General features: G+C 42.5%; 1 long non-coding RNA gene across 1 annotated transcript in view; it reads right to left on the bottom strand.

The window, feature by feature from the left end:
• LOC139023245 (uncharacterized) overlaps nt 1–11,869 on the bottom strand; it is a 36,211-nt gene extending 24,342 nt beyond the window's left edge. The window contains exon 1 of the long non-coding RNA XR_011474393.1: nt 11,635–11,869. This is a non-coding gene — a long non-coding RNA (uncharacterized lncRNA). The remainder of the gene's footprint in view (nt 1–11,634) is intronic.
• Between the last annotated feature and the right edge of the window lie 1,511 nt (nt 11,870–13,380).

Below are 13,380 nucleotides of genomic sequence, written 5' to 3'. Positions count from 1 at the left end.
AGCCTGAAGAGGAAACCTCATGGTTCAACTTAGGCAGGATCAACTGATGACATTTGGGGGGACTGACAGAGCTGACCCCTCAGACACATCTGGCCGTGATTGGGAGTCCCATAGGGCGGCGCACAATTGGCCCAGCGTCGTCCGGATTTGGCCGGGGTAGGCCTTCATTGTAAATAACAATTTGTTCTTAACGGACTTGCCTAGTTAAATAAAATGTTCACAATTCTCATACACCCTAAACATTCTTATAGGAACGTCTCAACTCCAACTGAGGCAAAGCCAAAATGTTGACGGTTTAGTCCAAACAAAACAAGCCAGAGAGGACAGGGATGGGAAGAGAAGGAGGACAAAGCAAGAAAAGAAGGTAGCAGTGGCAGAGCTGAAGAGCTTCAACAAAACATGCTGACTGGCTCACTTCCTGAATCCTTACAACATAACTGGTTGTAGGGTCTACGACACATTCAATGAGTCTTTGAAATGGGTACTAATAATGGAGGACCACTCTGGCAATGACCCTCATGGATGCAAGTTAGACTCTAAGGGCGTTTTAACACAGTTCTGAGCTATAGTTCAAATAACCTTGATTATTTGCTACATTGTATATATTTTGGTTGGTCCGGTTGCTTTCTTGTTGCCAAATGAACTCAAATGCCTAGACAACCACGTGTTCAAGTCAGTTGTTTTATTGGAAGAAAATGTCTCATGCTAAATCCATTCTATGATTATCAAGAAGAATAACTTGTGTCCCAAACATCATTAGTTTTGGTCTTCCAACAACATGCGGGAGAAAACCATAGCTGTTGTAACCGCTAGTGAACAGGCTAGATTCAGTAATCTATTTCCCTGGTAGGTTATAGCACCCTCTCCCCTAATCTGCATCAGATGCCTCAAATGTGCTGCTACTGACAAAATGTTTCAGAGATATTAAGTTAAGGAAGGCTACTGTGTGCATTTCATCAAACGCTCGCAGTCAAACAATCAATAATATTTCTCACCTGCTTTGAACCGCACCATGGTGCAAATGGAATCAGACCACACTTTCTGAGCGAACCACAGTACATTGTTAAGTCCAAACTAACCAACTAAGCGGAAAACAACTAAAAAAGACTAATATTTGGTGTGGAAGCCCCATAAGAAAGAGCGAGGATAGCAATCATTAGCTGTAATGACATATGCAAGAGCTGCAGCTAATACATTTAGCATGTCCATGTGCCTCAATACTCAAAAACCTAAACTTGTTTCAAACAGCTGAAGTTTTGGGTAAATGTGGTGTACTCTATGCATTACATATGTTTTAGAGCAGGGTTTCCCAAACCCTGGGTGGACATTTTGGTTTTTGCCCTAGCACTAAACAACTGACTCAAATAATCAAAGCTTGATGAAGAGTTGGTTATTTGAATCAGCTGTGTAGAGCTAGCGCAACAACATCAAAATGTACACCCAGGGAGGGCCCCAGGACAGAGTTTGGGAGACCCTGTTTTAGAGAACTGTGATGTCAGAAAGCAGCATTATTATGAGTTGTACCACCCATTGCGTTGCAGATTTCTTGAGACACACTTTCAAACGCATTGCCTTACACGCTCGGTGGCATTTCTAGTTCACAAAATGTGTATGATGTCACTACACTAGAAACACTGTAGACTATAAGAACCCTTACTGTAGGGCTTCCAGTCAACCCTTCAGATAAGGGCCAGCAGACAAAATGGGAAGACTCACTTTTTTCACTCAAACTGTCATACACGCTCGTCAAATTCCAGAAGCTTATCTTAGGGCTCCCAAGTGGCACAGCAGTCTAAGGAACTGCATCTAAGTGCTAGAGGTGTCACTACAGACCCTGGTTCGATTCCAGGCTGTATCACAACCGGCCGTGATTGGAAGTCCCATGGTTAGGCCGGGGTAAGCAGTCATTGTAAAATAAGAATGTGTTCTTAACTGACTTGCCTAGTTAAATAAAAGGTTAAATAAAATAATGAGTGGGACCATTTTTCTGGGTAGGAGGTAATCCCCATAAGTGTTAGAAATGTACTAAAAATAGGCCCATGTGGTGAATCCGCCCCCTCAGTTTCAGAGACTTCCTGTGAGAGGAAATGTGAGGATTTATCCCTAAAACTCCACTCCAATGAGGCCCTAGAGGACTCTGGGAGTGACACATTCCCCTACTGGGAAAGATGTCAGTTGATAGGCTATATATGGAATATGGACCATCACGCATTAAGCTGGAATAGATTTGCCAGTTTGCCCAGGGAGAATAATATATATATTGTTAATGGAATGGTCTTTCGTTATTATTTCAAACGTGTTTACATTTTCACACACTAACCAGGTTTCCATCCAACCTTTTTATGCAAGTAAAGTATATATATTTTTTTTTTAAGTCACAAGGCCTGATGGAAACCTCAAATTTGTTTGTAAACTTTCCAAATGTAGGCAAAACGAAATACGCTAGGCAAGGTGGGATATCATTTTGTTTCTCAAATGATGGCGGTGGAAACACCATTTGCAATATCATATCAAAATAAACTTGGGAGTCACACGATGACATGTGGGGTCCTCCCATTACGACTCAGGAAACCATGCAGTTTATTAGGCTACAGATGAAATAAGTTATGATGAACTTCACAGGGTGGTGAAAGTGCACGGTGATGAGCTTCACAGGGTGGTGAAAGTGCACGGTGATGAACTTCACAGGGTGGTGAAAGTGCACGGTGATGAACTTCACAGTGTGGTGAAAGTGCACGGTGATGAGCTTGATTCTCCTTTCCAATAAATATCCAGGGTCTTATTCTGGTGACATGATGATCGATGCTTGGCTGCTGTTTGACAAATAAAAATGACGTTGCTATTTTGTCCATAATCATTTCATCATGTAGGTACTGTAGCCTACCCACACTGTATCTGCGAGCTGTTGGCTACAGCGCATGTACCAAAACCAGAGTGGGCACATTCGCCATGTTGGGTGAAAAAAAAATGGTGAACAAAATGATCAGAAGAGGTAAAAATTTGATGGAAAGACATGTAACTTGTAAACCACAAAACTAATGTTTATGAGAACTACGTCATCAGGTAAAACCCTTCTATCTACAACAAGTCAATTTAATGGAAACATCTCCGCTGGGAAAATGCAGATTTAGAATATTTGCATGACAATCTGTTGGATGGAAACCTAGCTACTGTGCAGTGCACGCTGACACGGTCGCCAGGTGTATGGTGTTTCCATGAAAATGGAGTATACAAATCGATTCTGTATTATCATTAGTATGTCATTGATTTTATTATTGGTATCAAATTGGTCGTTACGGTCTTGTCTCATTGCTGCAACTCCCGTATGGACTCGGGAGAGGCAAAGGTCGAGAGCAGTGAGTCCCCCGAAACACAACCCAACCACTGCTTCTTGACACAATGCCCACTTAACCCTTAAGCCAGCCGCACCAATGTGTCGGAGGAAACACCATACACCTGGCGACCGTGTCAGCGTGCACTGCGCCCAGCCTGCCACAGGAGTCGCTAGTGCTCGATGGGACAAGAACATCCCCTGCCGCCTAAACCCTCCCCTAACCAGGACGACGCTGGGCCAAATTGTGCACCGCCCCATGGGTCTCCCGGTCGCGGCCGGCTGCGACAGAGCCTAGACTTGAACCAGGATCTCTAGTGGCACAGCTGGCACTGATGCAGTGCCTTAGACCACTGCGCCACTCGGGAGGCCCTGTCATTGATTTTTTTAAATGTATATATCCAACCACCTGTTGGCTAAAGTCTAATCTAAATTTTGAGAGCTTGTGTTTTGCCTCAAGATGGAGGCCATTCTATTTGTTGGTGTGTTTTTGGTTCATGTGTTGCTACATCTAAGACTGCTTCAGGTCTGAACATGAGAAATGGAACTGGCCAACAAACGCCTTACACGTATAATCATGATATGAGGCAGATTATGGAATGGAACCATTTCATAATCATGAGTTCTGCTGGCAGGAGATACACATTGGCTGAGCTCATCCCTGGTGGCAAATCGTTGAGATTGTGAAACCTGTATTTTCTTCTGCTTAGAATGATTCTTGATAAGAACAGTTTGTTGTTTGTTTCAACATTTGGACAATTTGAGAGTCACTGACGTCATTGATGAGCAATGAAAACAGAAGACGACATGATGGAAGCAGCAAAAATTCCACACCTCAAATGAGCACAACAGACTCATTGAAGGCAGGTCTTGTTGCTTGTTATTGTCCTTTGACAAGACAAGACATGTACTAAGAAGCCTTCAACAGTTGACAAGATGTGGGTGTCTTTTTCACAAGTGCTGTGATCATTTTTAAAGGAGTGCCACGTCATTCAAACAGCACTTCACCCGACAATTAAATATTTCCCCAAAAACTGTGAACAAACCTACCTTATGCTTACGATGTAGTCTGCTTGCTTTGCATCCCACTTTCTTAAAATAAAAAGTCACTATACACATGCACCACCATTCATTCAATTACCAATAACATACCTAGCTCAGAGTAAACCTGATACACAACTCCAGTCATTTAGAAGATAAATCTAATTACCAAAGATTCACTTTGGAAAGTGCACTGATGGCTTCAGCAATTATCTTGTGGGGTCCACTTAGGGCCCGTTTCCTGGACATAGTTCATGGCTGGACCTGGACTAAAAAGCACTTTGGGAGTCTCCATTCAACAAGTCCAGGACTACGCTGAATCTGTTCTGGAATTTTAAAGGCCCTTAAAAAGGGCACTCCTATTTTCTGAAGGAAGACACCCTGACGGGGATTGGCTTGCTCTCCTTTCCAAACAGGAAAGGCCTCATCCTGTAAGGGTTGAAGGGGGGTCCCTTACTACAGCTTCCTGAACCAAGCTCTCCAGAGAGAGTGGGTCATTTGAAAACCACCCAAGGCAGCATTGTTGTGCCACTGCCATCAGGCACACCTATTCTGCTATACCTTTTGTCTTCTTACTCAATGACCCGTTCAGACTTCCAGAATGGTACTACTGTGAAGCTTGTGCTAGGATATTATTTACAAATCCTGTGAGTGGTTAAGGCAAGACCTGTGTGTGTGATAAATATATAAAAATCACACAGTACCAGTCAAGTTTGGACACAGCTACTCATCCAGGGGTTTTTCTTTATTTTTACATTGTAGAGTAATAGTGAAGACATCAAAACTATGAACTAACACATATGGAATCATGTAGTATCCAAAGAAAGTGTTAAACAAATCAAAATATATATTTTAGTTATCGCAAAAACCATCAAGCGCTATGATGAAATTGGCTGTCATGAGGAATGCAACAGGAAGTTTTTTCTTTATTTAACTAGGCAAGTCAGTTAAGAACAAATACTTACTTACAATGACGACATACCCCGGCCAAACCCTAACCCGGACTACGCTGGGCCAATTGTGCACAGCCCTATGGGACTCCCAATCACGTTCTTTTGTGATATAGCCTGGAATCGATCCCAGGGTCTGTAGTGACGCCTCTAGTACTGAGATGCAGTGCATTAGACCTCTGCTGCAGAGGATAAGTTCATTAGAGTTAACTGCACCTCAGATAGCAGCCCAAATAAATGTTTCAAGTAACAGACACATCTCAACATCAACTGTTCAGAGGGGAGTGCGTGAATCAGACCTTCATGGTTGAATTGTTGCAGAGAAACCACTACTAAATGACACCAATAAGAAGAGGAGACTTGTTTGGGCCAAGAAACACGAGCAATGGACATTAGACCGGTGGAAATCTGTCCTTTGGTCTGATGAGTCCAAATTTGAGATATGTGGGAACTCCTTCAAGACTGTTGGAAAAGCATTCCAGGTGAAGCTGGTTGAGAGAATGCTGTCATCAAGGCAAAAGGTGGCTACTTCGAAGAATCTAAAATATAGTTTGATTTAACAATTATTCTACAATGTAGAAAATAGTAAAAATAAAGAAAAACCCTTGAGTAGGCGTGTCTAAACTTTTGACTGGTACTGTACACATACATATATATTAGGGGGAGTACAGTGTACACCATACTGTTGACTACAGATAGAAAATACTCATTAGATTAGAGCATCAGGAGTAACTGTCTACATAAAGCAGACTCTTCCTTGTGAGTGTATTCATACAGCATTCCATCCCCAGTCCATTGTGTGAAATCTGAGTTGGACCGCAGGCAGACTGTAGTAAAATGGAGAATTCATGGCATGTGGACTGGGCCCAGCGGAGCATTTCAAAGCCCTCCTTCCACAAACGCAGTAGGCTTCCTGCACCACCACCATTGACTGTCCTTGTTAGAGCAGGGTTTCCTTCATTTGTGTATGTGCCGTTCGTGGTTGTAGGGTTAGCAACACACACTTGGCTATAAAGAACCTAAGCAGAAAGCTTGATAATTTACATGTCGTCATGGCAACAGTATAGATTATTGTAAGCATGCCATGGTATAATGTCAGAGAGCAAAATACAGCCGTAGCTGTTGGACCATTACGGAGGACATTGTACTGCATTTACTAGTCAGCCATCTGTTCAAGGTAGTAGTAGTCAAACAATTGTATGTACAGACCGAAGGTCCCAGATACATGAATAGCGATGGCATGTTGACTGAGCATTATGTTCCAAACAAAGACCGTAAAAACTATACCACATGCCTCAGTTGTCCAATGAACGACAGACTGTTGACACACTGTACCGCATTGTTTTCATATTTCCATCACAGACCTTTGCCACATGTCGATGGGGGCAGAAATTCATCGGGAGACAATCGCAGCAAATGTCAAACATGCTTTCTATCTCCAGGGCCAGTTGCACCTGATTCACGAAGCTGCCGCTGATCAACCAGATCTCAGCAACAGGCAATATAGGACACAAATGTCTTGAGGATCATGGAGTTCTTGAGGCTTGGTGCCTTTGTAGGCCTACATGGCTCATATTTCCTTTTTTTTTTTTGTGCTAACGGTTTTTTTTCCCACAGGGTGGCCTTTATCTGTCTGGAATCAGAAAAATGGCGAGAGTGGATTGGCACCCCAGCGTTGCGAGCCACAGGCCAGACTCCGTCATCCCAGAGAGGAACTGGGTGTGCCTACCACTGCCCCTGCCTTGACACTGCTTAGCCCGTACACATGGGACCTATTGTTGCATACTTTCCACATTCCACCACTCAGAAATGGCTTCACAATGCTAGTCCCAGCATGAGGGCGTGATTGATGATTGAGGATGGCGAGAGGACAACCTTAAAGTATATTATATATACACACAGTGCATTCGGAAAGTATTCCGACCCCTTGACTTATTCCACATTTTGTTACGTTACAGCCTTACTATAAAATATATACAATTGTTTTCCCTCAATCTACACACAATACCCCATAATGACACAGCAAAAACAAGTTCAGACATTGTTGCAAATGTATAAAAAAAACAGATATCACATTTACATAAGTATTCAGACTCTTTACTCAGTACTTCGTTGAAGCACCTTTGGCAGCGATTACAGCATCGAGTCTTCTTGGGTATGACGCTACAAGCTTGGCACACCTGTATTTGGGGAGTTTCTCCCATTCTTCTCTGCAGATCCTCTCAAGCTCTGTCAGGTTGGAGGGGAGCGTCGCTGCACAGCTATTTTCAGGTTTCTCCAGAGATGTTCGATCGGGTTCAAGTCCGGGCTCTGCATGGGCCACTCAAGGACATTGAGACTTTTCCAAAGCCACTCCTGTGTTGTCTTGGCTGTGTGCTTAGGGTCGTTGTCCTGTTGGAAGGGGACCCTTCACCCCAGTCTGAGGTCCTGAGCACTCTGGAGCAGGTTTTTAATCAAGGAGCTCTCTGTACTTTGCTCTGTTCATCTTTCCCTTGATCCTGACTAGTCGCCCAGTCCCTACCGCTGAGGAGTGGCTTCCGTCTTGCCACTCTACCATAAAGGCCTGATTGGTGGAGTGCTGTAGAGATGGTTGTCCTTCTGAAAGGTTCTCCCATCTCCACAGAGGAACTCTGGAGCTCTGTCAGAGTGACCATCGGGTTCTTGGTCACCTCCCTGACCAAGGCCCTTCTCCCCCGAATGTTCAGTTTGGCCAGGCAGCCAGCTCTAGGGAGAGTCTTGGTGGTTCCAAACTTCTTCCATTTAAGAATGATGGAGGCCACTGTGTTCTTGGGGACCTTCAATGTTGCTAAAATGTTTGCTTTCCTTCCCCAGATCTGTGCCTCGACACATTCTGTCTCGGCGCTCTACGGACAATACCTTCAACATTATGACTTGGTTTTTGCCCTGACAACTGTGGGACCTTTCATAGACAGATGTGTGCCTTTCCAAATCATGTCCAATCAATTGAATTTAACACATGTGGGCTCCAATCAAGTTGTAGAAACATCTCAAGGATGATCAATGGAAAGAGGATGCACCGGAGCTCAATTTCAAATCTCATAGCAAAGGCTCTGAATACTTATGTCTTTGATTTTTTATACATTTGCAAACATTTCTAGAAACCATTTTTCGCTTTGTGATAGTGTGTAGATTAATGAGGATTTTTTTTATTTAACTAATTTTAGAATAAGGCTGTAACGTAACAAAATGTGGAAAAAGTCAAGGGCTCTGACCGAACCGTATTATAACATTACGAGACTGAATTCAATCAATCGCCAATAAAAGGGAAAACTGCATTGAGGTTTGACTTTGAACGTTTACGCTGTATTTTAAAGGACACATGTAGTTTCACATCCATATCCAATAAGAATGTCTGCAAGAAGAACAGCTTATGGGAGGAAGGGTTTACACCGCTGATAAAGAGCTAACATTCTGCGGTGCGGTTTTCCTTTATCTGTAACTGATTCCTTCAGCATTTCCGTGTATCGTTCCACACATTTAAATGTTGATGGAAGTCTCTCCATCTGAATAAAGAAAGATACCGTGACCTCAATTATTCTCTGTCATATGCATGTTTCCAGTGGAAAGAGTGACTAGCCTGCTGGCAACCACATTTGTGTTGGCAAGGGCTGTATTATTTCCATGTGAACATTGCTTATAACTTAGGCCATTGATTCAACATATCTTACAATGACTCGTTGACATAAAAAACAAACAAATTATCCCCTAACATTTTACATGTTCTCAATGCACAACAGCAAATATCTATTTGCTCAGCGGTGACAGTGTACAAAGCCCAAATAACAACCACAAGGTTGTTCCTGTTGACCAAGACACTGATAACGAGGTCTGTGATGAGATCGGTTGCTATGTTTCATTGGTCCACAAAGATATTCACAGGTCGGCTCGGGCGATATATTGTTTATACCGTATTTACAGGTGTATTTCGAAATACCGACTGTATGATTTTCCGTACCCGGGGGGTGGGGCATCTCCACCTCACGGGAGGCTGCATGCTACACCACTGCTTATGATTAACTATAAGTATAACTATAAGAAATCTAAGATGTATCAAATAAATGTCATCCAGCTCAGGGTTCCAGCTATACATTTGCTTACTTGCTAGCTAAGTGGCTAGACATCAAGATTAATTTGGTGGTTACAGCAGAGACATACAATCCTCTCCTGGATCAAGATCCCTGTTGCATAAATTGTTTTGTGTGTAAAGATTTTGAATAGTGCCCCTTGTGCGCACTTCTGGTATTACCATATATCTCATTATGGTACAGAAACTGTATGAAAATCTGGATACCGCCCAGCTCTATTCCCAGGCACTACATAGCTATGCAAGAAAGATATGAACATGGATGGTAATGCAGAAGGTGACTGAGGCTTGACACTGGAGGTGGCAGGAAGATGATTCTTGGTTATTAACTGTAGAATCCTTCTCAGTGTGAAAGGAACAGACATTCACAACAGATGCAGAGATTAATCGAATATGTCTGCAGGCTGTGCTGTCTGAAAGGGCATTAACCTAAGGAATGCAAGGCCTTTGGCCCATCAAAACTCATTCAGAAAGAGATACCAGACATTGAACTATCGACAACACATTACTGATTCCAAGAAAGATGTCAAAATCAGTGCCTTGCGGCCAGTGTGATTTCACAAGTGGGCACTGGGCAGCACGTGATGGTCATTTTTTCAGGTGGCCATGCTCAGGTGCAGTAGCAGGCTTAGCGGTGTTTAGAAAAGGGTGGAGCAAATCCATCTCTAGGCCAACAGAGCAATTATCCCACAGGCTGTTGTAATACAATCATCTGATGTAAATGGACAAATTGCCGGGTTGACTCTACAATGACGCACATACTCAAGGTGCAGGCAATGATGTATTAAATAACTTACCTTGGAGTAATCGGAGGCTGAAAATGTAGGCTAGTGAAATACTATATGGACGTATGGTCGAAAAATCGCTGAAAAATATGATTTTTTTTGCAAAGAAATTAACTATTCCTATTGAGAGATTTGGCCATTAAACAGGATTGATAGCACTTAGATGCATACATGAGTCGGGCTCACAGTTTGTGATGTAGCCCTGTCTGCAACCTCAAGATCGGTGTCCCCATCGGTCCAAGAGGGGATTCCCTCGAGGACAGGGGTCAAACACATTAAACATACTGCCTGCGAGCCGGAGGGTGGGTTTAGTAAAAAAGTTTAATATACTTTAAAATGACTACAACCAAATCAAAACTGGGTAGAAACGATAATGGACTTACATTTATACAGTTTCTTGACCGTGTCCAGTTCGCTAATAATCACTGAAACTAAAGCTTGACGGTCAGGGAGTATCGAAAATAGAGGACTATTGTTTGCAAATTTTGCCAGCAAGGAAACAGCAACTTTTCCGAGCGGCCCTCCGTTGAACACTGAATGCGGCCCCCGGGGCAAAATGGATGCTCATGGACACGTTGCATCCTATGATAAATACATTTATATATTTGTCCTGTTCCACATATGTACAAGTGTGTAACCTGTACATATATTTGTCCTGTTCCACATATGTACAAGTGTGTAACCTGTACAAGTGAGGTGAAATGGAAATGTGACTTTTTTTTTTCTTCATATCCCACTCCCCCTCCTGCGAGTGGGGTCACGGCATGGAATCAGCCATTATTGATGGTGACTAGGGTTTAGTGCCCTGCTCATGGACAGATCGACAGATTTGTTTTAACCTAGTTTGCTCAGGGATTTGAACAAGCAACCAACGCTCTAACCGTTAGGCTACCTGCCATCCACTTGTAGTCTCTCTCTTTTGCATTGACAGAATGACAAGTTGTCAGTGATTAAGCTTTATGTACGCGGTCCAACATTGGATCATTGATATACTGTACTCTTCACAACCATACACAATCAACAATAGAACAACTTTACCAACATGTTTAAGAACTATGAGAGTTGCTTTCTCAGGCATCTGAACGTGTTACTTTTAAAATGGGTCACAATGTTACCATAAAGCCTTTGTTCAACAATGGTCTTTCAGTGTTATCAGCTGATGATGACCACAGAATTGCATATTATTTGCGTTAAGCTGCCGGTTTGCTCATATACAACAACTAACACGACATTAGGCTGTTTGTCCTCCATGTCGTCAGACAGACAGATAAATAACTTTTCTAAGGAATCAGATATTTTTTTTTACAACCGACGAACGAATTCGACGAAAGGCACATTTCCGACACATCATCATACTGTATCAGCTGTAACCTTTCACATCTCATCAATTGACAGGGCTTAAAATGAACTTTTGCAACTTACCGCAGTGCTGAAAGTTTCTAAAACTTTACTGAGAACTCCTTGTGGCACGACAATGTTGCGGTTACATTCGCAGTATTATTTGACAATTTTTCAATGACCCTAAAAGTTCAAAACGTTCTTCTAATTCCGAGGAGTTTGACTGCGCCTGGACAAGACGATGTAGGCCAACTGTAGTGTTTGATTCTGTCCGTACAGTGGTTTTCATGAATTTCACTGACTGGTGAACGCCGCCCCCTTTCCCCTGCGTCCCTCGTTGAACTTGTTTAAATACATATATATATATATATATATATATATTTGCATCTTCTTTTTGTCAGCATCAAAAAGACGCTGCAAATAAAGAAAACACAGTTATCGACAGAGATTTTTTTTTAAATGTTTAACAGCTAGCGTTGGATTAAAATTCACCACGATTCTTCACGGCATAATGAAATTTAAAACATGCGTCAGCAGGAAGTCATCCTTTGCTTGACATGCACGAGGCATTTTTTAAAAAGTGGGCTGGCGTGACGAGCAATACTGTAGGCTAGTGTTCGTATTGTCTCAGTCCCAAAATATGCGAAAATGGTCATGTTTATTGAAGGTGTAGGCTACGTAGGTTTGACAACACGTGTCATGTTCCACTCAGTCAACGAGATGGTGAATGCACCCAAAAAATATCTAAATAAATGCACAGTCTGACCCCATTTTTTTGCTTGTTTCTCTAGTAATCTTTTTTTTTTTTATCTCACATAATCTCTAAAAGCAAGATGGTGTCATGCCACATGACATTTTATAACATATCTATCACTATCAAATGTGTGAGAATAAAATTTAACACTGTTGGAATTGTTACACCTGCAAGGACTACTACTGTCCATATTGGGCATCTATCCCCGCTCCACCAGTATAAAAACCATAGATAATCTATGGTAACAGCATCGCAATGTCAGACAAATAGCTGTGAGAAATAGCCTACATTAAAGCATACGTAACAGTTTAACTTTAGTCCGTCCCCTCGCCCCGACCCGGGTGCGAACCAGGGACCCTCTGCACACATCAACAACAGTCACCCACGAAGCATTGTTACCCATCGCTCCACAAAAGCCTCGGCCCTTGCAGAGCAAGGGGAACCACTACTTCAAGCTCTCAGAGCAAGTGACGTCACCGATTGAAAGGCTATTAGCGCGCACCACCGCTAACTAGCTAGCCATTTCACATCCGTTACACATACAAATGCAACCTGCCGGCTGAGTGTGTGAGAGTGATGGATCTTGCAGTCATTCCCTCTCCCTGAGGGATTAAAAAGTATTGAACTGGTGTGAGAATGGTGTTGAGCCAGTTTCCATTAATCCACACCCACCGCTTGTTTAGTTGTCCCATCTAGTCGTTTTTCAACTGCGGCCCTAGTCTGTCTTTTGCAGGAAGGTAAAAGATATTATCTGAACTATCTATGGTATCTCTCAATCCCCTCAAACAGTTTCTGTTCTCCCAGCTGCTGTGGGAGAATTGTGATGCATCAAATTTGTAAACATGACCTTGCGTTGACCCCTGACAGAACATCACATAACACAATATTTTGAACACATCATAAGAGTGTGTTTTGTGGAAAAGGGGGACATGAAAAAAGAACATTCTATAAAGTGTTGTCCTATCCCAAAGTCTGTGTTTACTTCACATCACAGATATGAAAGGACTGGAAAGATTAAGCAATATGGCAGAAACGTAACCTAGTTAAATTGTTTATACCCACACAATCATTTCATA

This window comes from Salvelinus sp. IW2-2015, linkage group LG28, assembly GCF_002910315.2.
Source record: "Salvelinus sp. IW2-2015 linkage group LG28, ASM291031v2, whole genome shotgun sequence".
In the NCBI taxonomy this organism is placed as follows: domain Eukaryota; kingdom Metazoa; phylum Chordata; class Actinopteri; order Salmoniformes; family Salmonidae; genus Salvelinus; species Salvelinus sp. IW2-2015.
Note: the sequence above shows the minus strand (reverse complement) of the source record. Positions and strands in the feature narration are given on the sequence as shown.